This window comes from Mchenga conophoros, linkage group LG1 (genome assembly GCF_057382185.1).
Source record: "Mchenga conophoros isolate Kocher_MC1m ecotype Shallow Benthic linkage group LG1, M_conophoros_male_GT1.1, whole genome shotgun sequence".
NCBI lineage: Eukaryota > Metazoa > Chordata > Actinopteri > Cichliformes > Cichlidae > Mchenga > Mchenga conophoros.
The window spans coordinates 14,574,953-14,588,341 of NC_140526.1; the positions used below are offsets into that span (position 1 = coordinate 14,574,953).

Sequence of the window (13,389 nt, forward strand, 5' to 3'; positions counted from 1 at the left end):
GCACCTGGCCACTCGAGTGGTCGTGGACCTCACCGAGGGACTGACTCCGGGACGCAACGTCACGTGCGACAACTTTTTCACCTCGCGCGAGCTCGCCGATAGGCTCTATCGCGAGAGAGGCCACACCGTGCTGGGCACTCTGCGGTCGAACAGACCCGAGATCCCCAGAGAGCTGCGCTGCGTCAAGGGCAGGGCCGTGGGCTCCGTCGAATCCGTGGTACTCGGCGGCTCCGCGGGACGAGGGGGAGGAAGAGGAGGACGAGAAGGAGGAGGAGGAGGAGGGCCCGACACGATCATCCTCTCCTACGTGGCCAAGAAGAACAAGAACGTGCTGCTCCTCACCACAGCTCCTCGTTATTACCACCATCGCTCCGGCCCCGAGCCCCAGCCTAGCCGCCGCATCAGCAACAGCAGCAGCAGCAACAGCAGCGGCGGCGGCAGCAGCAACAGAAGCGGCGCGAAACCGCCCTTGGTGCTGCATTACAACCGCACCAAGGGAGGAGTGGACAACCTGGACAAGGTCGTGAGCACGTACAGCTGCAGGAGAAAGACCCGCAGGTGGCCCGTGGCCCTTTTCCACAACATGGTCGACGTGGCGGCCTACAACGCGTTCGTGCTGTGGAGGGAAATTCACCCCGACTGGATGCCGGGCAAGCTCAACAGACGACGGCTCTTCCTCGAGCGACTGGGCAAAGCGCTCGCGCGCCCCATGCTCGAAGCCAGGGCGGCTTTAGCGCGAGGACCGGGAGGAGGAGGAGGAGGAGGAGGAAGAGGAGGCAGAGTCGAGGCCCGAGGCGCTACCGCCGAGGCAGCCTCTAACAACAACGCTACGCCACGCGACTCCTCTCCGGTCAAGAGGCGCAGGTGCCGCGTGTGTCCCAGGAGCAAAGACGTCAAGACCAAGATCCTGTGCCGCGAGTGCCGAGCGCACGTGTGTACAAACTGCGCCGTCACGTACTGTCCCAACTGCGCCGCTTCTTCTTCTTCTTCTTCTTCCCGCGACGCCGCTCCCCGGACGCCACCGACGCCGTGATAACACAAGCGCCCCAACGGTGGTCCCCTAGCGACCCACCCCCACCCCACCCTATCATCATCATCATCATCATCATCATCACACAATATATGCCCCCGGGGGGGTCCTAGTGACCCCAAACCTATCATCATCATCATCATCATCATCATCACATATGCCCCCCCGGGGGGGTCCTAGTGACCCCAAACCTATCATCATCATCATCATCATCATCATCATCACATATGCCCCCGGGAGGGGTCCTAGTGACCCCAAACCTATCATCATCATCATCATCATCATCATCATCATCACATATGCCCCCCCGGGGGGGTCCTAGTGACCCCAAACCTATCATCATCATCATCATCATCATCATCATCACATATGCCCCCCCGGGGGGGTCCTAGTGACCCCAAACCTATCATCATCATCATCATCATCATCATCATCATCACATATGCCCCCCGGGGGGGTCCTAGTGACCCCAAACCTATCATCATAAAACACACATATCCCCCCCCAGGGGGTTACCAAGACCCCCCATCGCCACCACCACCATCATCAGGATCATCATCATCACACACACACACACACACACACACACACACACACACACACACTCATCATCATCATCATCACACACACACACACACACACACACCTCGGGGGGTCACCACGACCCACGCCCCGAGAACAGGCGGGCGCACAAGGGTTAAGCGGAAACAAGCGCCTCGACGCCAAAGCTTTCCTCACGCTGTAAAAAAATATACAGCCACAGGGGGGCGTTTTAAAAACGCACCCCCCTGTCGTGGGCGGCCCTAATGGCATTACCCGGGCGGCCCTAATGGCATTACCCCAGGCAGAGATCCTCCTAGTTGAAATACCTGCGTTTTCACGCAGGCTCTATGGCGCGCGACCAGCAGAGGCCGCCTGGTACGCCGCATGGGAATAGCATTGTAGGTCGGAGAGAGAGAGAGAGAGAGAGAGAGAGAGAGAGAGAGAGAGAGAGAGAGAGAGAGAGAGAGAGAGAGAGAGAGAGAGAGAGAGAGAAATGCCTTGTTTGAGAAAAAAGTTGAGATAACTCACCTACAAATGCGCAAGGTTAAAGCAGTGAAACTTAACATACACCTGTTGTTAAATGATAAAGTTTATCCACTACTAACAAATAAACTTTCTGTTTCTTGTTCACGTTTAGACAATAAAGATGAGCTGAAGCTCAGCCACCGACTAAGCTTTTTTCATTTAAAGCCAAAATGCTCTGTATGGACATTAGACAGCTCATGTACAATTTGAAAGCCTCAGCCTTTTTACGCTTTCCTATTCCTAACTTTTCTACATCACTTTATTTTGGAAAAGCAGATGGCTGCCCTCCCTCGGCCTGGTTTTTGCTGGTGGAGGTTTCTTCCTGTTTAAAAAGGTTTCTTTCTTCCCACTGTCAATACCCACTGTTGCCAGGTATTCACTCATACAGGTGTTTGCTTGATTGTTGAGGGTTTGTCTTTATAGGGCTTTTACCTTACCATATAAAGCACCTTGAGGCAACTGTTGTGATTTGGTGCTATGTTGTCAGAATTGAATTTAAGTGAAAACTATTCGGTTCCAGACTTGAGTTATTGTTTAACAAAGTCAGAGTGCTGTCATTAACCTCTCTGTCTCCTCTCATTTAAATAAAAAATACAGAGGCCAAACTGTTGATACCAAACATACTAACTAATTGAAGAAGTCGTCTTTAAATTTCCTGAGAATACTAGACACTCCACACTCTAGGTCCACCCCTTCCACCAGTAGGCCTTTCGCCTCTTCACACAGTCAAACACTGGCTTTCAGACACATATACAAGAAAGAGGCAGGCGGAGAATGCTGCTACTTGTATTCTTTTTGAGCCATGTTGAAGATTTTCGTGACAAAAGTGGTAAAGTTGACGCCAGTTAAACAGCTGCCGTCCAAGGTAAATTTGATTCCGCCAACAGAAAGGCACAGAGTGTTTGTTTTCACCGAAGCACCTTGGCATGCAGCTGTCTGTTATTGAAATGTGCGTCTTTATGACACAGAAACCTTGCACGTGCTTTGGTTTCACTACCATGCAGAACTGCATGCGTGTGATTTGCGGGAATATAATAAGTGTAGTTATCGGTCAGGAATGAAATAAGGGTAATCCTCTTCAACAAAAGGATCTACTTGAAGTCATCCTCTAACAACAGGGCCTCTCAGTCCCTGTCGACCCCTTTCCTTTAGTGTAACCTGGATACCAGACTGCTGTTTGTCTAACACTGCTCCTTTCCCATCAGGTCCTTACAGTTCCCTTCTGCATAGCAGTAGCCTGGCCTTCTTCAGGTTTATAGTACCTGTGTGCAAATCTGGAATACCTGACCACAGAGTTTCTGGTCATTCTTTATTCTTGAATTCAGATTTGCAGATTGACCTGATTTTAGCAATAGAAAACTTACAAAAACACAAATTCTTCAAAAATAAAAATGTGCAAATTTGTGGGAGAAAATAACACAAAAATAATACAACTGAATACAACTTGTAGCTGGTACTAGTCGTGTTGAAGATGCAATGACTATTGTTCCTTATGTGTCTGTGGTTCAACGTGTATGTTATTCCGACACCTTTCTTTATGTGTGAAAGGGAGTTACTGATGGTTACTAAGTACTCATCAGCAGTTAAAATCCAGGATGAAAACTATGTGAGCATGCGCAATGATGAAAGAATAACAATGAGATGAGATTTACCTGTTGCTTTAGGTGGACCTGGACAGAGGCTATAGCCCAATTCAACCATGACTATAACTGATGACAATATTTCTTGTTCGGCTCTTGAGACCAAGCTACAGATCTATTCTACAGCCTACAGCAAGAGGGATGTATGATGGTGAAGGGTCCTGTTGACTGTTGGGATTCCCTGGAGAGCCTGATTGGTGCTCTGTTGTCTGTCAAAGAATAATCAAATCAAATCAAATCACTTTTATTGTCACATCACATGTGCAGGCACACTGGCACAGCACATGCGAGTGAAATTCTTGTGTGCGAACCCCACAAGCAACAGAGATGTGCAAACACAACAACACAAACGAGCAAAATACAAGAATGGCCAACCTGAAACTAATAAATATACAGTGGGGCAAAAAAGTATTTAGTCAGCCACCGATTGTGTAAGTTCCCCCACTTAAAATCATGACAGAGGTCAGTAATTTGCACCAGAGGTACACTTCAACTGTGAGAGACAGAATGTGAAAAAAAATCCATGAATCCACATGGTAGGATTTGTAAAGAATTTATTCGTAAATTAGGGTGGAAAATAAGTATTTGGTCACCTCAAACAAGGAAAATCTCTGGCTCTCACAGACCTGTAACGTCTTCTGTAAGAAGCTTTTCTGTCCCCCACTCGTTACCTGTATGAATGGCACCTGTTTGAACTCATCATCTGTATAAAAGACACCTGTCCACAGCCTCAAACAGTCAGACTCCAAACTCCGCCATGGCCAAGACCAAAGAGCTTGCTCTCGAGAAGATCTGCATGGAGGAATGGGCCAAAATACCAGCTACTGTGTGTACAAACCTGGTAAAGACCTATAGTAAACGTTTGACCTCTGTTATTGCCAACAAAGGTTATGTTACAAAGTATTGAGTTGTATTTTTGTTATTGACCAAATACTTATTTTCCACCCTGATTTACGAATAAATTCTTTACAAATCCTACCATGTGGATTCATGGATTTTTTTTCACATTCTGTCTCTCACAGTTGAAGTGTACCTCTGGTGCAAATTACTGACCTCTGTCATCATTTTAAGTGGGGGAACTTGCACAATCGGTGGCTGACTAAATACTTTTTTGCCCCACTGTATGTACAATATATAATAGTGTATGCATTTCTGGATGTGTATACTAAATATTTTCCTGTGTGTGTGTGTGTGTGTGTGTGTGTGTGTGTGTGTGTGTGTGTGTGTGTGTATACACATTTTTACAAATTAAATAGTAAAAAATAGATAAATAAAAATAATAAAAAATAATAATAATAATAATAAAATATATAGAATATACAGAGTTGAATATGTGCAAAACAAGTGGCATTTATATACAGTGTGGAGTGCATAATGTTGAAGTTCCAGTAGTGAAGCTGAGGTGTCTATGACGTGTTCAGCAGTCTGATGGCCTGGTGGAAGAAGCTGTCTCTCAGTCTGCTGTACGGGACCGGATGCTGCAGAACCTCCTTCCTGATGGAAGCAGTCTGAACAGTTTATGGCTGGGGTTAACTGGAGTCCTTGATGATCCTCCCCGCTTTCCTCAGGCACCGCTTCCTGTAGATGTCTTGGAGGGAAGCGAAGGGAAGAATACACATAGTATGATTGATTGACTGAAGTGAGCACACCTCTTTTCACACATGCCTAAAAAGTCTGTGGTACGTGTGTACCTGGAATAACATCAGCCATGTTTAATTTTATGTATTTGGCTGACTCACTCACTGTATGTCTGTCTTATATCACAGCAGTATATTTATTTCTTATCAGTTTGAAAACCTCAAGCTAAACCAATGACAGTGAGAGGAGAGTTTTAATGCAAACAGGCTGCGATATTATGATACTGTATGTCTGTCTTACATATCACAGTGAACATCTGTTCACATCACACCCACATCTGTGGGTGAGATGATAAGCACGTGCAGCAGGTAGCTGTGCCCTGGATGTGCCATGTGCAACTAAACTGTTTCCCATGATCCCTCCTGCGAGCTGGCTGGAGGTACACCTGGTTCCAAGGTTGGTATGCCTGGCCAGGGCGCGCAAAACGGCTGCAGCGGCTATTTTTACACAGACACACTTCAAACGGACTCAGCCCGCCCCTCCAACACGAGCCTCTGCTTCACGCTGACCGTGTCTGAAGCCAGGCCCTGTCGATCTGCTGTCAACTGCCCCTGAGCAAATCAAAGCCTGAAACTGGTAGAATCTGGATTTTCTTTCTTCAAATTATCGTTCAACTGCTTTTTACTCTTTCTAAGATTTATCCTCCATCGGACTGAAGGAAAAACACATATTTTCTTTACTGCTGCATTCGCAGCAGCTGGTTGTTCTGACGCAGAGCAATTATTCAAGCATAATAACCCGGGACACAATAATATTTCACTTAGAGAGATTTCAGTATTTCTATCAACACCAAGCATAATGACATCAAATGCACGTCACTGGAAGGACTCAGTGTTGTAATGCATATAATATGGAGCCACTATCAGGGACAAACAGAGACTGCAGCGTGTTGTGCGCTCTGCTGAGAAGGTGATTGGCTGCAGACTCCCATCTCTGCAGGACCTGTACACCTCCAGGACATTGCGGCGTGCAGCCCGGATCTCAGCTGACCCTTCTCACCCTGGACACAGTCTGTTTGACCTGCTCCCCTCAGGCAGGAGGCTCCGGTCCATTCGCACCAGAACCTCTCGCCATAAGAACAGTTTCTTCCCCTCTGCTGTTGGACACATGAACAATAACCACATGACTGTCCCCGCCACTAACACATGACCCTACGCTGTGTCACTTCATCATTTCATGTTTGGCACTGATCACCACCTGCACTCATGTATATATCTTTCTACGTAGCACTCATAATTCTTATTCTCATGTATATCTCATGCACATATCTTTCTTTCTACATAGCACTTTAATTCTTATTGTCTGCACTGAAGCACCGCAGCAATTTCCTAATGTTGTAAACCTCAACATCTGGCAATAAACCCATTCTGATTCTGATTCTGATTCTGATTATGAGTCATTACCTTTGGGCAACAGTGCCCTCTTATCTATACTAGATACATACATACATACATATACACAGCCAGACTACATTATGCATCCCATAATTGACTGCGGTGGGATGTGTAATTTGTTTATTTTGGCGTAATGATCCCAGCTGTTATAATGATAATGAGAAAATGCTCTCCAAATATAATCACCCTAATGACAGGACATTATGTTTATGTCCTGTCATTAGGGTGAATAGGGATAACAGGACAGAATATGAACGAAGAACACATTGTCAGAATAACATATGTTCAATTTTAACCTCATTAAGTCATCTATATATTCAAGCCCTTTGTTTTCTGCATGCCATTGTTGGGTCGTCTGTTCATTCTGCCCTATCTAGCCTGGTTCTATTATTTTGACCTTAGCCTTAGTTTTCGTCTTTGCCTGTTTTCCACAGTTATAGTTATAGGTCTTAGTACCTCTTAGTGTTTTGTTTCGTAGTGTTTTTGACAGTTTGCTTTGGTTTCTTGGTTTTCCCTGCCGTCATCTCAATAAAGGATCACTTTTCTGTTTAAACTTACTACTCCTCGTCATCATCTGCTTTGGGTCCTGTTTCCACATCGGGTGTACACCCCGCCGTGACAGACAGCTTCATCTAGTTCCAAGGCCAGGTCTGTTGAGCTTCATTTCTTTCAATACAGAGGTGAGAGTTATGTTATGTTATGTTATATTTCCCACATTGTAAATCTGTAATGCAGTCAGCATGTCTCTCCAGTTGTAATAAATTTATGCCCTAATTGTGGATAAACTGCCATAATTGAGAAAATCTTGGGGGACGCTGCTTAAATGTGAAATAGATATACAAGCATGGGACAAAAATCCTGCTCCTTCCATCTAAAATCTATGTTTGTAACCGATTTAAAGAACTACAGTACGAAATTTTTTCACAATGTGCACTGTTAACCTTTGCTGTATTTTTCCACAGTAAAATACCACAAAATGCCCAGTAACTTACCTGAAAACATTTCTACAGTTAATTATTGCTTTGCATTATGGGTATATTAAGGTTATTTACATTTACTTACTGTATTTTTTTTAAAACAAAATTGCGATAGTAGTTATACCTACCGTTAACACATTAGCAGCTACTGTATTATGTGTGTTCGGCCCTCCCTGTACGTTCCAGTTTGGCAGATAGATAAACAGTTCTTCAAAAGGAGAGACATAAGAAAAACATATTAAAACATACATCTGGAACATAATATATTTCTCACATTACAAAATACAGACTGAAGACTTAGCAACTTGAACTATAGCTGGTATAACCAAGACAAATAAATGAAAACATGTTAACTCCAAATCCCGCTAGCTTGATGCTAACACACAATGAATTAGCATCGGCAATGCAGCTAACATGCCGGCTTCAAATATGAGAGTCAACAACCCATTTTACATCACATGCTTAACATGAACACAGAATATAATCGTACTTACAAGTGTAACCCCTGGTCAGCTTCTCTTTCCAGCGCTGTGTGAATAAAACTCTCTGGATGAGGATTTAAAAAAATATGTTTTAAACTCATGCTCTGTGAGAGCGGACGGAGAGGACTTACCACAGCAAAAGCTGCTCCTAACGATAGGCAGGGGGGTAGCCCGTTTACCAGTAGCAGACTTCCGCTGCGGATTTTCAAAATAAAAGTTCCAAAATAAACCCATGGTTGCGATCCCAAGTTTAACAGGAATTTAACAACAACAAAACCATATTCATTCTTTTACATCGTTACACAAGCATATATTTCTCATGCTCCAGTACAGCCAACTTCAGAGCTAATATTTTGTGTGCTGGTATCAACTTGGCCAGACAACACACACTGAATGCATGCTGGCCCCGCCTACCCACCTACCTCTACCAACCACCACTCCATATCCTGACTGACATGACCTGTGATCCAGTGATTGACAGGAGAGGAAAGGCCAACTTCGTTAACTCTTCACTCTTACGATATTCTCGAGAGGACAAAAGATTTTGCACCTGTTATTGTTGGACCTCTGTGTGGAAACTGCAAACGGGACATCATAAGGTAATTAATGCAAAGGACTCTCCTACCCTAACATATTCGTTTATTAATTCTTAAGAGCATGTATAGTTTGTGTGTGTGTGGGAGGGCTTACAATCGGTGTTAGCTTGGTCGAAATAGCACATTAGCTGAATTATTCTGGAAAAAATAGGTTGTGTGTGTTTTTTTTCTTTTCTTATTTGAATATATATTTAGATATATATTTTACACGGGGAGGGGCGAGGAACACAGGCGCAACGACAGTCTTTGTCTTTTTTTTCCCCGCCGAGTGTGGTGCATTGTCCTCCTGCGCTTCTGTTCTATGACTGTCAAGTCAAACCGGGTGAAGAGCCCTGAGGGAAAACGTAAACGTGACAGACTGGAGGGCGGAACTAATCTTGTGTCTGGGTTTCTGTCGGGAAGAAAAAGAAAGGCGAACTGGGAAGCAATAGGAAGGTGCCACTTTCGGTAAAAGCCCAGTATAATTCCTTCAATAAGTTGTCGCCAACATGAATATTGTGTGGAACTGAAGTATCTACAAAGCCAGGGAGGCAGCCGGTAAGGGAATGGTTGCTGACTATGGTAAAAGACTTTGAAGTGAGTTGCTAAAGAATCGCGGCTGCCGCTAGCATGTAGCATTAGCACTGTGTCGTGAGTTGGTCGCCTGTTTACGAGCGGCACGCTCGTAAACATTGTTTATTGTTGGTCTGCATATGGAAGACTGTTAATGCTTGCATATGGTTAAGAGAAGCTGGTTATAAATACTATTGTTACTGCTCAAGTTCTAATGCAGATTGATTATTTAATTTAGCACTTTAATAGAAAGCAGTATTTCTCAAGGTGTATGTACAATTGTTAGTGAATTACGTAATTTGAGCATTTAAAAATACTCAAGCAAATATTGTACTACAAAGCTTATGCACTGCATTGATGTGTTTAAAAAAAAGGAAAAAAAAAGAAAATGTGTTTGGGATTGTTTACAATATTTGCAGATGTGTGATAACAAACATAATTTGTATTTGGGTTTTTTGGTTTGTATTTAAAGGGTTTTCACCTATGGCTGACTGTGGCCGAAAAGAAGATTAAAGAAAAGGAAAAACAAAAGATCTGCCTGGTCATTGAGTGAAACCCAGTTAAACACCTGTGGTAGATGCATCAATCCCTTTCAAGCGGGGAAGCTGCACAAACTTAGAGAGTTTGACTAAGCAGCAGGTAAAAATACACATTTAATGAGAATAAAGAAAGACAACTTCTTTTTTGGAAATTTAGAGACTGCTAAAACAATCTTATCCAGTTTTGAGCTTGCTCATGTAGGTTAGCCTGCTTTATTTAATTTTGTGTGAGCTGCAGTACACAACATTAAAAAGTTAATGTGACATTAGGTTGGTGGCGCGAGGAACTCCAACCTAAGTTTAATATTTATTAATTTTTTAAGTGGGAAGGGGAGTATGGTTTTTTTTTTCCTTTAATACAACGTCTTCCAGGGTCTTTTTCATAGGAAAACCGTGTAACGTCTGTGTTAGGTTGGTCAAAAGAGCAATTAGTTGAATTATTCTCGAAAAGATGGGTTGTGTGTTTTTTTTCTTTTATTTACTTATGTAAATATATTTTTCAAGGGTTAAATAAATGCAACGTTAAATTAACAATTGTCTCTCTGTCTTTTCCCGCCCAGTGTGGTACATTGCTGTCCTCCTGCCCTTGCTGGCTGCGCTGACAGTGTGATGTAGCCTCAGTGTTTGTGTTTAAAGGCTTTTTCCACCAAGATGTCTGTTGAGAGAGAGATGACCTTACCCATCACACCAAGGGTAATAGCGCTCGGTAAATAAATAGTTTCCTCTTGTAATATTTTTGTAAAAAATCTATGTAATTATTGTGGTATTTGTACCCACAACAACTTACTTAACAGGGGTTTGTCTGTTTTATATTGTATAAAAATAGAATACACAGAGTTTGCTGCTGTTTCTCGTATTATACACAATGACCAACAGGAAAAAAAAAACAGCCTAACATTTCAGCACAGGCCAAAATGCCAAAACATTAGGCAGTTTTTTCCTGTAATTGATCATAATTTTCATGACATAATAAATAATAAGAGAAACAGCAGCAAACCGTGTGGATTCTATTTTTTTTTTTACAGTGTGAGGCCTGCTATCCAGCATTCTTGTGGAAACCTTATTTGTAAGGGTGAGCACATTGTCTTATTGGACTCTTGTCTGTTTTTAGGGAATAATTTCATGTCTGCAAGCCGCTGGATGATCAGTTTGGAGGGCAAGGTTATGAGCCTGAGCAGATGCATGACTTTACCAGCACCCTTGCTGTCTTCTTTGCGTCATACTACGTTTTCAACCTTGAGTATCAGGAGTCAGCGTCCATCACACTGGAGATGATACAGAGGTAAATACTTTACACCATTAAAGCTTACACCATTTAAGAATGAAATATATGTGATAGCTTGACTACAGTTGCAGAAACATATAGGTTTGCTGTAATGTATGTTTTAATTTTGAAATTAAAGCAGCCCTTTTTCCGTTAAAAGGTTCTTTTGTGAGGATCAATCCAGACATGGGAACAAAATGCCCTGCAAAACTTGGTACAAGCTGCAAGACAGGTCGTGTCGTAAAGAGGAAGGTTACAAGCATCAGCCCTCAGATCACCACCTTCCTCCAGCGGCTCTCTGAGTTTGAATGGAGGACTTCCAACTAGGTAAGAAGAGATGATAATATCTTTTACATAGCTGATAATTATATACATACTGTACACTCCATACAACAGTATGAATGATCTCAGACAGATGTGAACAAGTGAATAACCTGAGCAAACATGAATATTGATGATGTGTCTTTGACAGGTGGTGATAAAGACTACGCTGAACCCGACCATCCTGGTAACGGAAATCTAAATCCCATGTCACATTCTATTTCCTGGGACCCACTGATAATTATTATATTTTGTAAATGATTTTTGTTTTACAATTGTAATAGTTTATTTAATGTTCATGCTGGTGGGTTTGTCCTGTTTTTAGTGGAATGAAAAACTGTTTTCCTTAAAAAAATCAGACACAGAAAGGTGAAGGACTGTGTAGTTTTCATGTACGCTTCTATTTATTTTGGTTATTGACATTGTTTTTATTCAGTTGAAAAATGTTTTTCTTGTTAAAAAAATATCAACAAAAAATTATCAACAATAAATGTTGGTTTAATTCACTATTCTGAGACTACTTTATTGAATTATATTGTTTTTTGTAAATCAGAATCAGAATACTTTATTGATCCCTGGGGGAAATTATTTTTTGTTACAGTGCTCCATTTTAAACCAACATTAAGACAAGACAGACAATACGTTAACTAAGAATAGTACAATATATATATATATATATATATATATATATATATATATATACATACATACATACATAAGTCACTTATAAATAATGATTTGGAAAAGAAACATGTGTAGTTGTAGCAGCAAACAGTGTGTTAAGTGGATGCGTTGTACAGGGAGATGGCCACAGGCAGGAATGATTTCCTGTGTCGTTCAGTGGTGCTTTTCGGTAATCTCAGTCTCTCACTGAACGAGCTCCTGTGACTGACCAACATGTCATGGAGTGGGTGGGAGGTGTTATCCAACATTGTCTTTATCTTGGACAGCATCCGCCTCTCCGACACCACCTTGAGGGAGTCCAGCTCCATCCCCACAACATTGCTGGCCTTACGGATCAGTTTATTAAGTCTGTTGGCATCTGCGACCCTCAGCCTGCTCCCCCCAGCATGCAACAGCATAGAGGATCGCACTGGCCACCACAGACTCATAGAAAATCCTCAGCATTTTCTGGCAGATGTTGAAGGACCTCAGTCGCCTCAAAAAATAGAGACGACTCTGGCCCTTCCTGTAAAGTGCTGTGGTGTTTTTAGCCCAGTCCAGTTTATTGTCAATGTGTACTCCAATGTATTTATAGTCCTCCACAATGTCAACACTTGACCCCCTGGATTGAAACAGGGGTCAAGTGTTTCCTGGTCTTCCTGAAGTCCACGATCAGTTCCTTGGTCTTTGCCACGTTGAGCTGCAGATGATTCTGCTCACACCACGTGACAAAGGAGTCGACCACAGCCCGGTACTCTGTCTCATCATCCCTGCTGATGCATCCAACCACCGCAGAGTCATCAGAAAACTGAAGATGGCAGGTCTCTGTGCAGTGGCTGAAGTCTGTGGTGTAGAGGGTGAAGAGGAAGGGGGAGAGGACAGTCCCCTGTGGTGCCCCCTGTGTTGCTGATCACCTTGTCAGACACACACTGTGGGAGACGTACATATTGTTCTTAATGGATGGTCGTCAGAATTTACACCCTTTTATGGTCCTCGGGACCCAAAATGGTCCCCATGCAAAAGGTGATATAGCAATGGATTTTATGAATTTTTTTTCACATCAGATCTTTTAAACAACTTTAGACCTATCCACTGATATAAAGTTTTTCATAATTTTTTTAATAATTTTTAGGTTTTTATGGCTTTATTGTCATAAAAACCCCTGTTTTTTTGGGGGTAAAAAATCATAATATGCAATATTTTTAAAAAATGAGTTGCAAATGGA

At 42.8% G+C, this 13,389-nt stretch overlaps 2 long non-coding RNA genes across 6 annotated transcripts; one reads left to right on the top strand and one right to left on the bottom strand.

The window, feature by feature from the left end:
• Window positions 1-4,308: 4,308 nt before the first annotated feature.
• LOC146583103 (uncharacterized) lies at window positions 4,309-8,467 on the bottom strand. Its single transcript, XR_014891284.1, has 5 exons — window positions 8,242-8,467; window positions 7,876-7,955; window positions 7,329-7,436; window positions 4,457-5,326; window positions 4,309-4,424 (listed from the first exon to the last, which is right to left on the bottom strand). It is a non-coding gene; the product is annotated as an uncharacterized LOC146583103 (long non-coding RNA).
• A 211-nt stretch (window positions 8,468-8,678) lies between these two features.
• LOC146583104 (uncharacterized) lies at window positions 8,679-12,010 on the top strand. Of its 5 annotated transcripts, none has more exons than XR_014891282.1 (6): window positions 8,679-8,828; window positions 9,850-10,016; window positions 10,477-10,609; window positions 11,028-11,198; window positions 11,341-11,507; window positions 11,653-12,010. It is a non-coding gene; the product is annotated as an uncharacterized LOC146583104 (long non-coding RNA). The 5 variants fall into 5 exon arrangements; XR_014891276.1 differs by having other exon boundaries at window positions 8,680-8,828; window positions 10,477-10,622; XR_014891280.1 differs by lacking the exon at window positions 8,679-8,828 and adding an exon at window positions 9,208-9,362 and having other exon boundaries at window positions 10,477-10,622.
• Window positions 12,011-13,389: the final 1,379 nt, after the last annotated feature.